General features: G+C 41.6%; 1 long non-coding RNA gene across 1 annotated transcript; it reads right to left on the bottom strand.

Moving 5' to 3' along the window:
* Positions 1-2,806: 2,806 nt before the first annotated feature.
* LOC147084942 (uncharacterized) lies at positions 2,807-19,496 on the bottom strand. Its single transcript, XR_015075822.1, has 3 exons — positions 19,376-19,496; positions 9,016-9,045; positions 2,807-3,089 (listed from the first exon to the last, which is right to left on the bottom strand). It is a non-coding gene; the product is annotated as an uncharacterized LOC147084942 (long non-coding RNA).
* Positions 19,497-19,791: the final 295 nt, after the last annotated feature.

The following is a 19,791-nucleotide window of genomic DNA, read 5'->3' as shown; positions in this document are numbered from 1 at the left end:
TAAGAAGGGCGATAGAACTTTACAGGGAATTATAGACCAGTCAGCTTAACACCAGTGGTAGGAAAAATAATGGAATCCCTATTAAGGACAGAATAGAAGAACATCTAGAAACCAAAGATATGTCAAGGAATATTCAAGATGTATTTCAAAAGGGAAACTCCTGCTTGTACAACCTCATTGAATTTTTTGAAGAGCTAACAGGGAGAGTTGCCAATGGCAATGCAGCAGATGTAATTTATCTAGGTTTTCAAAAGTCCTTCGATAAGGTACCCCATAATTGACTGATGAACAGGTTCAGAGAATGCGGAGTCAGGGGACAAGTAGCAGAATGTATAGATAGCTGGCTTCAAGACAGAAAGCAGAGAGTAGGGGTAAAACTTATGAATTCACAGTGGCCAAAGGTGGGTAGTGGTGTCCCACAAGGATCTGTGCTGTGACCACTGTTGCTCACAATTTATATTAACGATTTTGTCTTTGGAATCAAAAACACAATTTCTAATTTTGCAGATGACTCCAACTTGGGAGGAGGTTGTCAAAAATGAGGAGGATTGCAATAAGTTACAGAAGGACATTACTAAACTTGTAGAATGGGCATATCATTGGCAAATGAATTTCAACACAGATAAATGTGAGGTATTATATTTTGGCAGGAAGAATAGGGAGATCTTATATCCTTGGTGGGTGCGAGTCTAGGTGGGGCAGGCGAACAAAGGGATAGAAACATAGAAACTTAGAAGATAGGAGCAGGAGAAGGCCTTTTGACACCTCGAGCCTGCTCGGCCATTCAATGTGATCATGGTTGATCATCCAAATTCAGTACCCTGTCCCTGCTTTCTCCCCATATCCCTTGATCCCTTTAGCCTTAAGAAATATATCTAACTCCTTCTTGAATATATTTAATGAATTGACCTCTACTGCCTTCATTGGTAGAGAATTCCACAGGTTCACCACTCTCTGGGTGAAGAAATTCCTCCTCATCTCTGACCTAAATGGCTTACCCCTTATCTGTAGACTGTGACCCCTGGTTCTGGACTCCCCGACCATCGGGAACATCCTTCCTGCATCTAGTCTGTCTAGTCCTGCTAGAAATTTATAAGTTTCAATAAGATCCCCTCTCATTCTTCTAAACTCCAGCGTGTATAAGCACAAACGACCCAATCTCTCCTCATACGTCATTCCTGCCATCCCAGGTATCAGTCTGGTTAATCTTCGCTGCAGTCCCTCAATGGCAAGAACATCCTTCCTCAGATAAGGCGACCAAAGCTGCACACAATACTCAAGATGTGGTCTCACCAAGGCCATGTACACCTGCAGCAAGACATAATTGTTCCTGTACTCGAACCCTCGCGCTACGAAGGCCAACATACCATTTGCCTTCCTAACCACCTGCTGCACCTGCATGCTTACCTTCAGCGACTGGTGCACAAGGACATCCAGATCTTGTTGCACTTCCCATTCTCCCAGTCTATTGCCATTCAGATAATAATCTGCCTCCCTGTTTTTGACACCAAAGTGGATAACCTCGCATTTATCCACGTTATACTGTATCTGCCATGCTTCTGCCCAATTACCCAACCTGTCTAAATCATACTGCAGTTTCACGGCATCCTCCTCACAGCAGACACGCCCACCCAGCTTTGTGTCGTCTGCAAACTTGGAGATATTACATCTAGTTCCCTCGTCTAGATCATTAATATATGTTGTGAATAGCTGAGGTCCTAGGACCGAACCCTGCGGTACCCAACTAGTCACTGCCTGCCACTCGGAAAAAGACCCATTTATTCCAACTCTTTGCTTTATGTCTGCCAACCAGTTCTCTATCCAAGTCAATACCTTGCCCCCAGTCCCATGTGCCTTATCTTTACATGCTAATCTCTTATGCGGGACCTTATCGAAAGTACAACTGCAATAATCACTAAAAGTTGTGACAGTGGTTAGCAAGGCCATAAAAAAATCAAACCAAGCACTAGGGTTTATTTCTAGTGGTATCGAATTGAAAAGTAGGGAAGTTATGCTAAACCTGTATCGAAATGTGGTTAGACCACACTTATTGTACTGCATTCAGTTCAGGTCGCTATATTATGAAACGATTATAGAGGCAATGGAGAGGGTGCAGAGAAGATTTACAAGGATAATACCGGAAATACGAGAGTATACATATCAGGACATGATGAACAAGCTGGGCGTCTTTTCACGTGTTAAAAGAAGGCTGAGGGGTGACCTAATAGAGGTCTTTAAAATTATGATAGGCTTTGATAGAATGGATACAGAGAGAATGTTTGCACTTGTGGGGAAGAGTATAAATAAAGGACATCAAAATAAGATAGTCAACAAGAAATGCAATAGGGAATTCCTAAGAAACTTCTTTACCCAATAAGTGCTGAGAATGTGGAACTCGCTACCACAGGGAGTGGTTGAAGCGAAAATTACAGATGTGCTTACGGGGAGGCTAGACAAGCATATGAGGGAGAAGGGAATAGAGGGTTATGCTGATAGTTTTAGATGAGGAAAGGCGGGAGGAGGCTCGAGATGAGCTTAAACGGTGGCATGGACTGGTTTGGCCGAATGGCCAGTTTCACTGCCGTATATCCCATGTAATCCTATGCATGTATATCTATCAGCATAAACCTCTATTCCATTCTTCCTCATATGTAATCTTATGTACCGCTTGTTAAAGTTATTTTCAATATATTTTGAAATAAAATGTTGTAACTACTGGCAAACTATATTAATAGATGTTTATATCAAGATAGTCATTGGAAGGAAGTTTGTAGTGATAAAAAATGAAGACCGCCACTCGCCTGTCAAAATTAACTGCACCGGATCACTCATTGGCGAGATAGCGGCGTTGCTACGCTTTTTACATTGACATGTGAAGCTGCTACCATTTGTCATTGATTTAGTATCCCAGACAAATGTGGTGGTACTTCCGTTTGAATACTTCTCCGCATCTTTTATTCTGGAGCTGGATTCATGGAGATAAATTGTACAACCAGGTCGCTGACAGTTGCAACTAAAGGAAACTTTTGTTCCGATCAGGATTCCGCTCGAGGGTTCATCCAGGGTCAGTATTGGTTTGGGCAAAATCTCTGAATAATAAAAATGAATTACATAGATTAATGCCTTATTATTTTAGTGATTTTTTTTATTTGTTCACGGCATCTGGGCGTTGCTGGCAAGGCCAGCATTTATTACCCATGCCCAATTGCCCTTGAGAAGGTGGTGCTGAGCAGCCTTCTTGAACTGCTGCAGTCTGCGTGGTGAAGTTGCTCACACAGTGCTGTTCGGGAGGAAGTTCCAGGATTTTGACCAAGTTATTATGAAGGAGCGGCCGATATATTTCCAAGTCAGGATGGTGTGTGACTTGGAGGGGAAATTTGGAGGTGGTGTTGTTCCCATGCGCCTGCTGCCCTTGTCCTTCTAGATGGTAGCGGTCGCGGGTTTGGGAGGTGCTGCTGAAGAAGCCCTGGTGAGTTGCTGCAGTGCATCTTGTAGATGGTACACACTGCAGCCACGGTGCGCTGGTGGAGGAGGGAGTGAATGTTTAAATGGACGGTCTGCTGAGCAACTGGGCTGCTTTTTCCTCGATGGTGTCGAGCCTCTTGAGTGTTGTTGGAGCTGGACACATGCCGGCAAGTGGAGTATATTCCATCAGACTCACATGCCTTGATGATGGTGGAAATACTTCTTTGTAGCGGTTTGGTAGAATGGAGTGGCTATTGCTTTGTAGCATTAAATAATCGAGCACACACGGGGTACGAAATGCACCGCTTAGGGAGTGCTGCACTACCGGAGGAGCATTCATTGAGATAATGTTCTTAACCGAGGCCTCATTTGCTCTCTAAAATCCCACTGAACTATTAGCTGGGGAGTAACAACAGAAAATGCTGTTGTTAATTCTGATTTCCAGCATCTGCAGTATTTTGCTATCGTATTAGCTGGGGAGTTTTGCCAAGTGTCGCTGGCCAATATTTATACCTCAACTAACACCAATAAAAGCACTTTGAGACATCTTGAGGTCACGAAAAACATTGTAGCAATAGAAGTTACTTCTTTCCTTTTTTTCATCATGTTTCTGTGATTTGATGATCGGAGGATATAGAATTGGGCCTAGGCGTATGAACAATAAAAATAACTTGTATTTATACAGCACATTTAGCCTAGTAAAACGATCCCAAGGCGCTTCACGTGAGTGTTGTAAGACAACAAAATTGACACCCGGCCACCTAAGGATAAATTAGGGCAGACGGCCAAATGCTTTATCAAAGAGGTAGGTTTTCAGGAGCGTCTTAAAGGAGGACAGGGAGGTAGAGAGGCGGAGAGGTTTAGGGAGGGAATGGCAGAGCTTAGGTCCTAGGCAACAGATGCCACGGCCATCAATGGTTGACCGATTATAATCAGTGATACTCAAGAGGACAGAATTTGGGGAGCACAGATATCACAGCGGGTTGTGGGGCTGGAGGCGATTACAGAGATAGGGAGGGGCGAGGCCATGGAGGGATTTGAAAACAAGGATGGGAATTTTAAAATTGAGGCATTGATTAACTGGGAGCCAATATAGGTCAGCAGGCACAGTGGGTGACTTGTGAATGAGACTTGGTTTGAGTTAGGATACGGGGTAACCGATTTTGGATTATCTCAATTATTCATACGGTAGAAGTTGGGAATGGGAGGGCAGCCAGGAGTGCATTTGAACAATGAAGTCTGGAGGTAACAAATGATGAGGCTTTCAGCAGTGGATGAGCTAAGGCAGGGGTGGAGACAGGTGATGTTACGGAGGTGGAAGTAAGTGGTCTTAGTAAAAGCAGTAATAGCCAATATGATATAATACCAACTGGTAAATAATGATTAAAGCATCATGTTCATAACATCTTTCATCAGTGCAGATAGAAACGCTTAGAACTATAACAGGCATGAAATAAACTGAATATCAGGCGGGCGCAACAACTGCCATTTTTCATTCCCGTTCAAGTCGATTTCACCCCTGCCTCACTGTATATTTTTTTCTAGTAATGCATTTTATGCAGCCTAAATCCCTAACATAAACTTAACCTGGATTGTTCACGCAGATTTACGACAATGTTACGTTGAGGCATTTTCGAGTGAGATTCGTAGTAAATTTGAGTATCACTTGATTGACCCGCAGCATGAGGCCTGAAAAGGGGCATTTATAATTCTAATGTCTGGATTGCACCATAGGAGGAAATCCCAGACATTTTACAATTTAACTTCACCAGTTTCCAAATTATGTAACTATTGACCCTCCATTTCCCTTCTGATCAACAGTCATGTCTCAAGCACAGTCGTCTCTATTCAATGTGAGGCAAATCTCAGATAAGAATATATGAACATAAGAAAGAGGAGCAGGAGTAGGTCATTTAACCCTTCGAGTGCGCTCCGCCATTCAATAAGATCATAAGAACATAAGGGCATAAAACATAAGATCATAAGATGTAGGAGCGGGAGTCGGCCATTTGGCCCCTAGAGCCTGCTCCGCCATTCAATAAGATCATGGCTGACCTGATCTTGGCCTCAACTTCACCTCCCTGCCCGCTCCTCATAACCATTGACTCCCTTACCATTCAAACATCTGTCTATCTCCACCTTAAATATATTCAATGATGCAGCCTTCACAGCTCTCTGGGGAAGAGAAGAAGATTCACGACCCTCAAAGAGAAGAAATTCCTCCTCATTTCAGTTTTAAATGGGTGCCCCCTTATTCTAAAATTATGCCCCCTAGTTCTAGATTCCCCCACGAGGGAAAACATCCTCTCTGCATCTACCCTGTCAAGCCCCTTCAGAATCTAATATGTTTCAATAGGATCCCCTCTCATTCTTCTAAGCTCTAATGAGTATAGGTCCAACCTGCACAACCTTTCTTCATAAGACAACCCCTTCATCTCCGGAATCAATCTGGTGAACCTTCTCTGCACTGCCTCCAATGCAAGTATATCCTCTCTTAAATAAGGAGAACAAAACTGTACGCAGTGCTCCAGTTGTGGTCTGACCAACGCCCTGTAAAGTTGTAACAGGACTTCCCTACATTTGTACAGCATTCCCTTCACAATAAAGCCCAACACTCCATTTGCCTTCCTAATTACTTGCTGTTCCTAAATGCTAACTTTTTGTGATTCATGTACAAGGACCCCCAGATCCCTCAGTACCTCAGCATTTTGTAACCTCTCCCCATTTAAATAATAATTTGCTTTTCTATTTATCCTACAAAATAGGATAACCTCGCAATTTCCCACATTATACTCCATCTGCCATATTCCTGCCCACTCACTTAGCTTATCTATAAATCCTCAGAGATTCTTTGCGTCCTTCACACAATTTGCTTTCCCATCTATCTTTTTTTCATCAGCACATTTTGCAAAATTACACTAGGTCCCTACATTCAAGTCATTAATATAGATTGTATATAGTTGAGGCCCCAGCACGGATCCCTGTGGCACCACACTAGTTAAAGTTTGCCAACCTGGAAATGGCCCATTTAGCCCAAATCTCTGTTTTCCTTTAGTTAGCACATCCTCTATCCATGCTAATATATTACACCCAACCCCGTGAGCTCTTATCTTGTGCATTAACCTTTTACGTGGCACCTTATCGAATGCCTTCTGGAAATTCAAATGCACGACATCTACTGGTTCCCCTTTATCCACCCTGCTCGTGACATCCTCAAAGAGCTCCAGCAAATTTGTCAAACATGATTTCCCTTTCATAAAACCAAGCTGACTCTGCTTGACTATATTAAGATTTTCTAAATTTCCTGTTATCACTTCCTTAATGATGGACTCCAGCATTTTCCCAATGACAGATGTTACGCAAACTGGCCGATAGATGCCTGAATTCTGGCTCATTCCTTTCTTAAATTGGTGCACTATATTTGCAGTTTACCAATTCCGCTGGGACATCTCCAGAATTCAGGGAATTTTGGTGGATTACAAGCACTATATCTTCAGCCACCTCTTTTAAGACTCCAGGGTGCAGGCCTTTGGCTCCAGGAGACTTGTCCACCTTTAGCCCCATTAGTTTGCCTAGTAATTTCATTCTATTGATAGTGATTGTTTTAAGTTACCCCCCCCACCCAAATAGCCCCTTGATTGGGATGCTTTTATTGTCTTCTACCGTGAAAACCGATACAAAATATTTGTTTACAGTCTCTGCAATTTCCCTGTTTCCCATTATTAATTCCCCAGACTCTCCCTCTAGGGTACTAACGTTTACTTTAGCTACACTCTTCCCTTTTATATGCCTATAGATGCTCTCCCTGTCTATTTTTATATTTCGTGCGGGCTTACACTCATAAGCCATGTTCTCTCTCACTATCATTTTTTTAAAATTTCCTTTGCTGGTTTTTAAATATTTCCCAATCCTCTGGCCTTCCACTATTCTTTCCAACCTTGTTTACATTTGTTTTCAATTTGATACCATCCTTTACTTCCTTAGTTAGCCACAGATGGTTCATCCTTCTCTTAGTCTTTCTTTCACTTCTGAATATATATTTGCTGAGAGATATGAAATATCTCCTCAAATGTTTGCTGCTGCTTTTCTACAGTCTTCCCCCATAATATATTTCCCCAGTTCACTTTAACCAAGTCTGCCTTCATACCTTTGTAATTACCTTTACTTAAGTTCATGATACTAGTTTGAGACCTAGCTTTCTCACCCTCAAACTGAATTTGAAATTCTAACATATTATGATCTCTCTTCCCAAGAGGATCCTTCAGTTCGGTATCATTACTTAATCCAGCCAAGTTACACATTAGCAAAGCTAAAATAGTCTCTCTCTGGTTGGTTCCACAACGTATTGTTCTATGAAATCATCCCTTATACACTCTAGGAACTCTTGCTCAAGTTTAACTTTGCCAACTTGCTTTGTCCAATCAATATGAAAATTAAAATGTCCCATGATTAATGCCGTGCTTTTCATACAAGCCTCCATTATTTCTTGATACTCTGTCCTACAGTGTGGCTTGTTATTGTGGACATGTAGATCAATCCGACCAGTGACTTATTACCCTTATTATTTCTTATCTCCACCCAAACTGATTCTACGACTCAATCTTCAAAGCCAATATTATTTCTCATTACTGCACTGGTCTCATCCCTTATTAACAGAGCTACACCACCTCCTTTTCCTTCATGCTGGTCCTTACGAAATGGCAAATTCCTCTGAATATTCACTTCCGAGCCTTGGTCACCTTGCAACCAAGACTCTGTAATGACTATCATATCTTACCCATTTATTTCGAATTGTGCTGTCAACTCATCTATCTTGTTACGAATGATGTGTGCGTTCAGATATAGAGCTTTTCATTTTGTCATTTAACAATTTTTCCCTACTCTCACCCCTCTTTCTGATGCACTATTACATGTATACTCTCTGTCCCTTCTTGTCACACTCTGGTTATCATTACCCCTATCGCTAGCCTGCAATTTTGCTTTCTCATTTGACTTGGACATTTTAAATTTCCGCTCAGCGTATCTCTCTCCCTCACTATTTAGAATATAGCCCTATCTGCAGCCCAATTTATTCGATTCGCCAGGACACTGGACCCAGCCTGGTTCAAATGAAGCCTGTCCCGACGGAACAGCTCCCTCTTATCCCAGTACTGTGGCCAGTGCCACAAGAATCGAAACCTATTTCTCCCACACCAATCTTTGAACCACTCGTCCACCTCTCTGATCTTATTTACCCTATGTCAATTTGCACGTACATCAACATTTCCCAATCTCTCACCATTTAAAATATACTCTGCTTTACTATTTTTCCTGCTAAAGTGGATAAATTCAATTTCTCCACATTATATTCCATGTTCTTGCTCACTAACGTAGCCGGATTAGATCACTTTGAATCCTCCTTGCATGAATCGAAAAATTAAGAGTTGCTGACAAAAAGATGAAATAATTCTAGGTAATAGCAATGACGCCGAATTTTTACATAAGATACATATTCTTCATATAATCTCTCCACCGTCAAGTGGCATATTCAAGGACAGTGTGTAAACTTACCGGCTGCAGCAAGATTTTCTTTCTCGTGACCTGGAGTTTCAAAGTAAAGTAAAATGTAAAGGTATTGTTTAATAAATAAATCTGCAAACAAAGAGCAAAATCCTTACTGCTGATGATGAGACCTCAGCCACAAGGAAATGTAGCAACGCCAAACTGCAGCACATATATTAAGTATCCAACAGATGGCAGACCTAACTCTCATCGATAAATAATTACATATCTTCAGATAGACTTCAGGCAAACGGATATAAGTTAATATACTCGAATATGACAACATAATATAGAACATTATAAAATATTAACATCATACAATATTTAGAGAGGCAGGTAGAAACATAGTTGTATCTCTTTATTTTGTCGTACCTATATAATGCAATGGCCAAAGTTAAATTCAGTTAGGAATGTTGCTAACTTTAGTATTCTCCTCATTTCAAAAGATTGTGAACTGTGAAGGTTGAAAGGGTTGTGTCTCCAGGAACACAAATCAATGAATGTTCATTCATACGTGGAACAACAAAAATAAAGTCTAAAAGAATGCTGTCCTTTATCTCAAGTGTATTACACAACAAATGCGAGAAAGTGATGCTTAATTTGCACAAAGCCTTGGTCATACACCACCTGGAATACCCAGTTCAATTTTGGCCACTGAACATCAGGAAAGATATATTAGCATTGGTGGGGTTACAGCACAGATTCAGCAGAATGATATCAGGACTTGAAGGGTAAATTACGAGGTCAGTTTGCATGAACTTGGTTGGTTTTGAGCACATAAGAACATAAGAAATAGGAGCAGGAGTCGACCACCTGCTCCACCATTCAATAAGATCATGGCTGATCTTTTAACTCAACTACACTTTCCTGCACTATCCCCATATCCCTTGATTCTCTGAGTATACAAAACTCAATCGAGCTCTGTCTTGAATATACTCAACGACTGAGCTTTCACAGACCTCTGGGGTAGAGAATTCCAAAGATTCACCACCATCTGAGTGAAGAAATTTCTCTTCATCTCAGTCCTAATTGGCCGGCCGATTAGCCTGAGACTGTGACCCCTGCTTCTAGACTCACCAGCCAGGGGAATCATCCTCCCTGCATCTACCCTATCAAGCCCTGTAAAAATTTGGTATGCTTCAAAGAGATCACCTCTCATTCTTCTAAACACTAGAGAATATAAGCCTATCTATTCAACCCCTCCTCATACAACAATCCCCCCATCCCATGAATCAATCTGGTGAAACTTCGATGCACTCCCTCCATGGCAAGTATATCCTTACTTATGTAAGCTTTATACCTCTTAAGTTTAGAAGTTTGACAGGTGAAATACTCGATGTCTTTAAAGTTATGAGGGGACTGCAGTACAGAAATAATTACAGTATTTAGTATTGTAGAGCAATCCAGAACATGGGGACACAATCATAAAAAAATAGTTCTAGCCCATTTGAGAGTGAATTCAGAAATCACTTTTTCACTTAAAGGGGAGAGGTAACTGGCAACTTTCTCCACAAATGGATGTGGATGCTGGTGATTAACTTGGAGTTTCAAAATTGAGATGGAAATATTTTTAAATGGTGAGGGCTCAAGGGACATGTATCAAATGGACTTCAGGTACGGATCAACCAGCTATGATAGAATGGTGGAATAGGCTCGAGGAGCTGAATAGCCATCATAAAAAAGCACAATACCGCGGATGCTGGAAATCTGCAATAAAAACAGAAAATGCTGGTAATACTCAATAGGTCAGGCAGCATCTGTAGAGAGGGAAAGAGAGTAAATGTTTCAGGTCGATGACCTTTCGTCAGAACTGGAAAAAGTTAAGATGTTACAAGTTTTGAGCAAGAATAGGGGCAAGGAAAGGGAGGAGGGGAGGAAGGAACAAAAGGGAAGGTCTATGATAGGATGGAAGGCAGGAGAGATTCAAAGACAAAAAGAAGGATGGTGCAAGGCAAAGGAGATGGAAATGTGACAATTTAAGAAACAAAAGATGGTTCAAGATCAGGTATAAATGTAAATGGCAGAATTATAAACAGATGCCATGTGAGAAAAAGGAAGGAAATAATAAAATAAAGGGGTCGAGGTTATAGACTGAAATTGTTGAACTCGATGTTGAGTCCAGAAGGCTGCAAAGTGCGTAATCGGAAGATGAGGTGCTGTTCCTCGAGCGTACGTTGAGCTTCGTTGGAACAGTGTAAGAGGCCGAGGATGGAGAGACCAGAGTGGGAGTGGAGCGGAGAATTAAAGTGACAGGCGACTGGAAACTCGAGGTCGCACTTACGGACTGAACGGAGGTGTTCCTCAAAGCGGTCACCCAATCTGCGTTTGGTCTCCCCAATGTAGAGGAGACTGCATTTGTTGCAGCAAATGCAATATACTAAATTGGAAGAAGTACAAGGAAATCGCTGTTTCACCTGGAAAGAGTGTTTGGACAGTGGGAGCGGGGGAAGTAAAAGGGCAGGTGTTGCATCTCCTGCGTTTGCACGGAAATTTGCCGTGGGAAGGGGAAGGGCTGTTGGAGGTGATGGGGGAGTAGACCAGGGTCTTGCAGAGTGAGCGGTCATGAATAGCCATCATGTTTATTTGTTCCTAGGTGCTCCCAATTTCTACTTCCTAATATTTACAGGCAGCACTGCAATATTACAAGACAATTGCTCTTAATCACAAGTTTGGCCTGTGAAAATAATGGCCCAGAAATTCGGGTCTCCACGGGTGAGTACGCATGGGGTACTCACCCGTAGGCCCGATGGAAGTGCCTGTTTCCTGCATGCACTGCGCATGCGCGGGAAACCGGCACTTCCATTCCCCTGAAAGAAGGGGTTCAGAGGTCGAATGTGTGCGCAGTAGTGGCTGCGCGTGCGCATCGAACCTCGCTTTTTTTTTACAGGTTTTCACGCGAGAGTAAGCCTGCAGAATTTAGAAATATAAAAAGCAGGCATAAGGCCTGCTTTTTACAAGGTAAGTGGTGAATTAATTAAAATGAAGACATTTTTCCCACAGGTTTATTATTTTTAAATAATTTAAAGCATGGTAAGTTTAATTTTAGCCCCGTTAGAAAATAAAATTATTTTTTTCAAAAATTTAAATTATTGTTTAAAATAGGTATTTCATGTAATTTATAGTTTATTTAAAAATTGTGATTTTTAAAAAAATGTATTTGAAGGTTTAATGCTATTTTGGGGCCGTAGTATTTATAAGTCTTGACTGCTCCTCTTGTCATTATTATGAATGGAGCATTCCCTGCTCCGATTGGCTGCCCATGGCCCACGTGATCCCAGGGGACACATCGAACTAACTGCGCTCCTGAGATGCACAAGCACTGTGCGCCAGCAGCTGGACCAGGCCCCGGATCAGAATCCCCCGGGAGCCCAGAGCTCAACGGCCGGCGCGCTAGGTAAGTGCAGATCGGGGGCTTACACCCACGGGAAGCCCCTGAATCGAATTTCTGGCCAATGTGTTTCAATAATCCTCCCAGACAGATGGAATGACATTAGCATTTCTGTTCAGGCTGGAAACATACAATATGAAATGAGGTTGGGCGATGTTTTAACTTTTGGTCATGCATCTGCATTACAAAAGTCACCATAATTGCTTCTAATTGACATTCTCACTCAGTGGTATCAAAGAAGTGTTTATCATATTATCTTTCAGCTCTGGTTCACGAGTTGCACTCTCGCCTCTGAGTCAGAAAGTGCTGATTACAAGCCTCACTCCAGAGACTTCAGCACAACATCAGGGCTGCTACTCCTACTACAGAACTGAAGGAGGTCTGTACTGCCATCTTTCAAATGAGGTGTTAAACCAAGTTCTCCTCTGCCTTCTCAGCTAGATTAAAAATATTACATGGCACTGTTTCAAACAAGGCCAGTGTCCTGGTCAATATTTATGCCTCAATTATCATTGAAACATTAGCTGCTTTTTACTATTAGTGGGAGCTTTCTGTGCTCTTTATTTGCATCTTTGCCATGGAAAATGAGAAAAGTCAATCTGGTGAAATAGAGTGTTATGACGGTAGATGAGCAATGGTGAAAATTTTAAGACATATTTAATAATTCTCAATGCATTTACATTACATTTAGATTTAAAATTCCACTAGAAAAGTGATCCACCCACGGCTAACTAAAGAGGATAAGGAAAGTATTAGATTAAAAGAAGAGGCTTACAATGCTGCCAAGAAGAGTAATATGCCTGGGGATTGGGAGAGTTTTAGAAACCAGCAAAGGTTGACCAGAAATTGATTTTTTTTAAATGATATGTAGAATACAAGTAAACTAGCAAGAAATATAAAAATATAAAACAAATTGTGGGACCTTCTACAAGTAGCGAATGTAAACGTTGGTCCCTTAGAGATTGAGGCAGGATAAATTATAATGGCGAATACAGAAATGGCAGAGATGTTAAAAAATATTTTGCATCTACCTTCACTGTGGAAGAGAAACAAGTATCAAAAATATCGGAGAACCAAGGGTCCAATGAGAGTGTGGAATTTGAAGTAAAGAAAAAGCGCTAGAGAAATTAATTGGACTAAAAGCCACCAAAACCGCTGGACCTGATGGCCTACATCCTAGGATTGTAAAACAATTTGCTACAGAGATAGTGGATGCTTTGGTTGTGATCTTCCAAAATTCTCTAGATTGTGGAACTGTCCCAAGAACTGGATAGTAGCAAATCTAACACTGCTATTCAAGAAAAGAGAGAAAGAGAAAACAGGGAACTGCAGGCCAGTTAGTCTGACATCAGCTGCCGGGAAAGTGCTGGAATCCATTATTAAGGAAGTGGCAATAGGTCACTTAGAAATTCTTTATATTATTAGTCAGATTTAACATAGTGTTATTAAAGGGAAATCGTTTTAAACAAATTTATTAGAGTGTTTTGGAGTATTTAACTAGTAGGGTAGATAAAGGGGAACCATTGGATTTAGTATATTTGGATTTTCAAAATATATTCGATAAGGTGCCACATGGAAGGATTTTGTACAAGATAAAGGTTCATGGCGTTGGAGGTAATATGCTTGCATGGATAGAGGATTGGTTAAAGGCCAGAAAACAGAGTAAGAATAAATGGGTCATTTTCAGGTTAGCAGGCTGTTACTAGTGGGGTGCCATAAGGAACAGTGCTTAGGCCTCAGCTGTATACAATCTATATTAAGAAAACATATAAAGGGGACGTGTGTAATGTATAATATGATAGAATTCTTAATTAAGATGGAGAATGAAGTAGTTCACTCAGAGACTAGGGTCCTGAATTTAAATAAAGGAAACTATGATGGTCTGAGGTGCGAGTTGGATAGGATTGATTGGGGAATGTCACTCAAAGGGTTGACGGCGGATAGGCAATGGCAAACATTCAAAGACCGCATGGATGAACTACAGAATTTGTTCATCCAAGCTTGGCTTAAAAATAAAACAAAACATGTGACTCAACCGTGGCTAACAATTGAAATTAGGGATAGCATAAGATCCAGGGAGAGCACATATAAGTTGGGCAGAAAAAGCAGTAAACCTGAGGATTGGGAGCAGCTTAGGAATGAACAAAGGAGGACAAAGGGGTTAATTAAGAAGGGGAAAATAGAATACGAGAGTAAGCTTTCAGGGAACATAAAAACTGACTGTAAAAGCTTTTATAGATATGTGAAGAGCTTAAGATTGGTGAAGTCAAACGTAGGTCCCTTGCAGTCAGAATCAGGGGAATTTATAATGGGGAACAAAGAAATGCACGACCAATTAAATACATATTTTGGTTTTGTCTTCACAATGGAAGACACAAATAACCTCCCAGAGATGTCGGGGAACATAGGGTCTGATGAAGGGAGAAACTGAAAGAAATCAGTATTTGTAGGGAAATGGTGTTAGGGAAATTGATGGGATTGAAAGCCGATAAATCCACAGTGCCTGATAATTTACATCCTAAGGTACTTAAGGAAGTGGCCCTAGAAATAGCAGATGCATTACTGATCATCTTCCAACATTCGATTCAATCTGGAACTGTACCCATGGATTGGAGGGTAGCTAATGTTACCCCTCTATTCAATAAAAGTGGTAGAGAGAAAACGTAGAATTACTGACATCGGTAGTGGGGAAAACGCTAGAGTCCATTATAAAAGATGTAATAGCAGAGCACTTGGAAAACAGTGACAGGATCGGACAAAGTCAACATGGATATACAAAAGGTAAATCGTGCTTGAATGATCTACTGGAATTTTTTGAAGATGTAACTGGTAAAATAGATAAGGGAGAACCAGTGGATGTGGTGTTTTTGACTTTCAGAAGGATTTCGATAAGGTCACTCATAAGAGATTAGCGTGTAAATTTAAGGCACATGGGATTTGGGGCAAGGTATTGACTTGGATAGAGAACTGGTTGGCAGGCAGAAAGCAAAGAGTTGGAATAAATGGGCCTTTTTTCCGAGTGGCAGGCAGTGACTAGTGGGGTACCGCAGGGATCGGTCCTTGGACACCAGCTATTCACAATATATATTAATGATCTAGACAAGGGAACTAGATGTAATATCTCCAAATTTACAGACGAGACAAAGATGGGTGGGCGTGTGTGCTGTGAGGAGGATGCTGAGAAACTCCAGGATGATTTGGACAGGTTGGTTGATTGGGCAGAAGCATGGCAGATGCAATATAACGTGGATAACTGTAAAGTTATCCAGTTTGGTTGCAAAAACAGGAAGGCAGATTATCATCTGAATGGCAATAGATTGGGAGAAGGGGAATTGCAACGAGACCTGGGTGTCCTTGTGCACCAGTCACTGAAGGTAAGCATGCAGGTGCAGCAGGCAGATAAGAACGCAAATGGTATGTTGGCCTTCATAGCGAGAGGGTTTGAGTACAAGAACAAGGATGTCTTGCTGCAGTTGTACAGGGCCTTGGTGAGACCACATCTTGATATTTGTGTGCAGTTTTGGCCGCCTTATCTGAGGGAGGATGCTCTTGCCATGGAAGGAGTTCAGGGAAGATTCACCAGGCTGATACCTGGGATGGCACGAATGATGTATGAAGAGAGATTGGGTCGATTAGGCTTATACTCACTGGAGTTCAGAAGAATGAGAGGTGATCTCATTGAAACTTATAAAATTCTGACAGGACTGGACAGAGTAGATGCAGGAAGGATGTTCCCGATGGTCGAGGACTCCAGAACCACTGGTCACAGTCTAAGGATAAGGGGTAAGCCAATTAGAACAGAAAAGAGGAGGACTTTCTTCACCCAGAGAGTGGTGAACCTGTCGAATTCTCTACCACAGAAGGCAGTAGAGGACAATTAATTAAATATATTCAAGAAGGAGTTGGATATATTTCTTAAGACTAAATGGATCAAGGGGTATGGGGAGAAAGCAGGGACCGGGTACTGAATTTGGATGATCAGCCATGATCTCATTGAATGGCGGAGCAGGCTCGAGGGACCGAATGGCCTACTCCTGCTCCTATCTTCTATATTTCTATGTTTCTATGTATACAAGTTTGCACTCAATACAATGCCAGGTTGGAAAGTAAGTTGTGAGGTGGACACAAAGAGCTGCAAAGGGGTATAGCCATGTTTAGTGAATGGGTAATAAGGTGGCAGATGGAGTACAACGTGGAGAAATGTGACTTTATTCACTTTGGTAGGAGGAATAGAAAAACAGAAGACATTTTAATGGTGCAAAACTATTAAACGTTGGTATTGAGAATGATCTCGGTGTCATTCTCCACGAAACACAGAAGGATAACAAACAGTTAAAGCAAGCAATTAGGAAGGGAAATGGTACGTTGGCCGATATTGCAACGGTGTTTGGTGTAAAGAATAAGGGAGCCTTGCTGCAATTATACAGGGCTTTAGTGAAACCACACCTGGAGTACTTTGTACAGTTTAGGACACTTAGGTATCTCTAAAACTTTATACTTGCCTTAGAGGCTGTTCAACATATGTTCACTAGATTGATCCCTGGCATGGGAGGGTTGTCCTATGAGGAGAGATTGAGTAGAACGGGCCAATTAAGGATAAGTGGTAAGGATAAGGGGCAAGCCGTTTAGGACAGAGATGAGGAGGAATTTCTTCACCCAGAGAGTGGTGAACCTGTAGAATTCTCTACCACAGATGGCAGTGGACGCCAATTCATTAAATATATTCAAGAAGGAGTTAGATATATTTCTTAGGGCTAAAGGGATCAAGGGATATGGGGAGAAGGCAGGGACAGGGTACTGAATTTGGATGATCAGCCGTGATCTCATTGAATGGCGGAGCAGACTCGAGGGGCTGAATACCCTATGCCTGCTCCTATCTTCTATGTTTCTATTTTTCTATTAGCACTGGAGATTTGAAGAATGAGAGGTGAACTCATTGAAGCTTCTAAGATTCTGAGAGGCCTTGAGAGGGTAGATGCTGAGAGATTGTTTCCCCTGACTGGAGAGTTTAGAACTTGGGGGACATGTCTCAGGATAAGAGGTCGGCCATTTATGACTGAGCTGAGGAGAAATTGCTTCACTCAGAGGGTATTGAATCTTTGGAATTCTCTACCCCAGAGGGCTGTGGATGCTCAGGTCGTTAAGTATATTCAAGGCAGAGATGGATAGAATTTTGGATTTAAACAGCATCAAGGGATATAAGAATCGGGCTTAAAGTGGAGTTGAGGTCGAATAGCAGCCATGACCTTATTGCATGGCGGAGCAGGCTCGAGGGGCCATATGGCCTACTTGTGTTCCTATTTCTTATGACTTTAATCTTATTAATGGCCCAGAAATTCGGGTCCCCATGGGTGAGTACGCACTGAGTACTCATGCGTAGGCCCAACGAAAGTGCCGGTTTCGTGCCTGCTCTGCGCATGCGCGGGACACCAGAACTTCCATTCCCTTGATAGAGGGGTTCAGATGTTGAACGCGTGCGCTGGAGAGGCAGTGCGTGCGCATTGAACTGACGTTTTTTTTCCAGGTTTACCCGGGAGGGTAAGGCTCCAGGAGTTACACATGTAAAAAGCTGGCACAAGGCCTGCATTTAACAAGGTAAGTGGTGAATTAATTAAAATTAAGACATTTTTACACACGTTTATTATTTTTAAATACTTTAAAGCAAGGTAAGTTTATTTTTAGCCCCGTAAGAAAATGTAATTAATTTTTTCAAAAATTTTAATTAATGTTTAAAATAGTAATTATATGTAATTTATAGTTATTTTAAAAATGTGATTATTAAAAAATGTATTTGAGATTTTAGTGATGTTTTGGGGTTTATAGTATTTATAGGTTAGACAGCTCTTCCTGTCAAATTTATGAATGAAGCATTCCCTGTTACCATTGTCTCTCCAATGCCCATTTGATCCCAGGGGACGCATCAAAATAACTGCGCCTCTGGGATACGTGAGCACTGTGCGCTGGCAGTTGGAGGAGGCCCAGGATCAGAATCCCACGCAGGCCCACAGCTCAACAGCTGGCGTGCTAGGTAAGTGCAGGTCGGAGGCTTGCACGCGCGGGAAGCCTCCAACCAGAATTACTGGGCCAATATGTTCCTATATTTTTGCTGCAGCATGTTGTTAGATTGGAGTGGGGAAAACGTCAGTCTTCTTCTGGATTTGCTGTACCTGTCATTGGTCTGCTTAATAATGACACTGAAGGACTGAATTTCCCAGAACTTAGAGCTTTCACGTTAAAGGCTACAAAAAACAGAAAATATTGTATTGCAAGTCAGTTATCTCTTAATGCAGCTGACCATTACGACACCTAAATATTACTTAACTGATCCCCGAGGCTAGATATAAATTAATTTCACCAGCAAATTGCTACACTTGCTAATCATCCTGTGTGAAGAAATACTTACTGCTGTTTGTCTTAACCTTATTGGCATCTCAGCCTCTCTCCCTGACCCATTCCCTTGTGGGGAAAAATTGTCGGGTTCACTTTATCATTCGCTTAAATATCAAAAACACTGTTTCTTTAGCGCTACTCAGAATAGACCTATTGAAGTTATTGTTTCTTCCAAGTCACATGTTGGGCAACAAGAGGAATTCGAATTGTCTGCAACGTGCTATTAGCTCCTGTTACAGTGAACGCCAGAACTGTACCTTCAAGCTGCCTTCCCCATTGTGCTATACAACTTCAGTGTGACTTCTGAACTTTCGAATTCAACGTAAGAATATAAGAACATAAAAAGTAAGAGCAGGAGTAAGCCATATGGCCCCTCAAGCCTGTTCCGTCATTCAACAAGATCATGGCTGACCATTGACCTCAACGCCACTTTCCCGCCTGATCTCCATTCCAACTGATTCCCCTGGAGTCCAACTTAGAGACTATCGACTACACATTACAGAGAGCACGTTGGACAATATCATCTTGATCTCCAAACACAAAGAGTAAGGTGCGTTTCATAATGAATGAAACAAAAACAATAGTACTCACCCACTATGAGTAGAATCAGAAAATAAAGCATATTGAAAGTGAGTTTGAGGGGAAAATCAATAAAAATAATTTATTCGTGCAAACCACACATCTGCAAATGCAGTTACTGAATCATTATTAGCGACGACAGCCGCACAATGCGAGCTTAACCTGACACTTGTCCTTACACTCTCAAAAACAGGAAGTGAACCATGCAAGTCCGTCAGGGTGCCATCCTTTTTTAGATTTTCTCTGTTACCGTATTTGCAACGCTGTGCCTCTGTGCATTTAGCCTGTCTACATTATAGGCAGAACAAAGGGGATACGCTGTGTCGAATGTTATGGTCAACATCATTCGATACTCGAAATGTGTTATACAATGACCCACAACACCCCTCCTGCATTCAGAATGGTTGAGCCAATGGTTGAGCAACCAA

The sequence above is a fragment of the Somniosus microcephalus genome, unplaced genomic scaffold (genome assembly GCF_052327205.1).
Source record: "Somniosus microcephalus isolate GS21.2 unplaced genomic scaffold, FLI_Smic_1.0 unresolved_chr9, whole genome shotgun sequence".
NCBI lineage: Eukaryota > Metazoa > Chordata > Chondrichthyes > Squaliformes > Somniosidae > Somniosus > Somniosus microcephalus.
The sequence above is the reverse complement of the archived record's forward strand: the minus strand, read 5'-3'. Positions and strand labels throughout refer to the sequence as shown.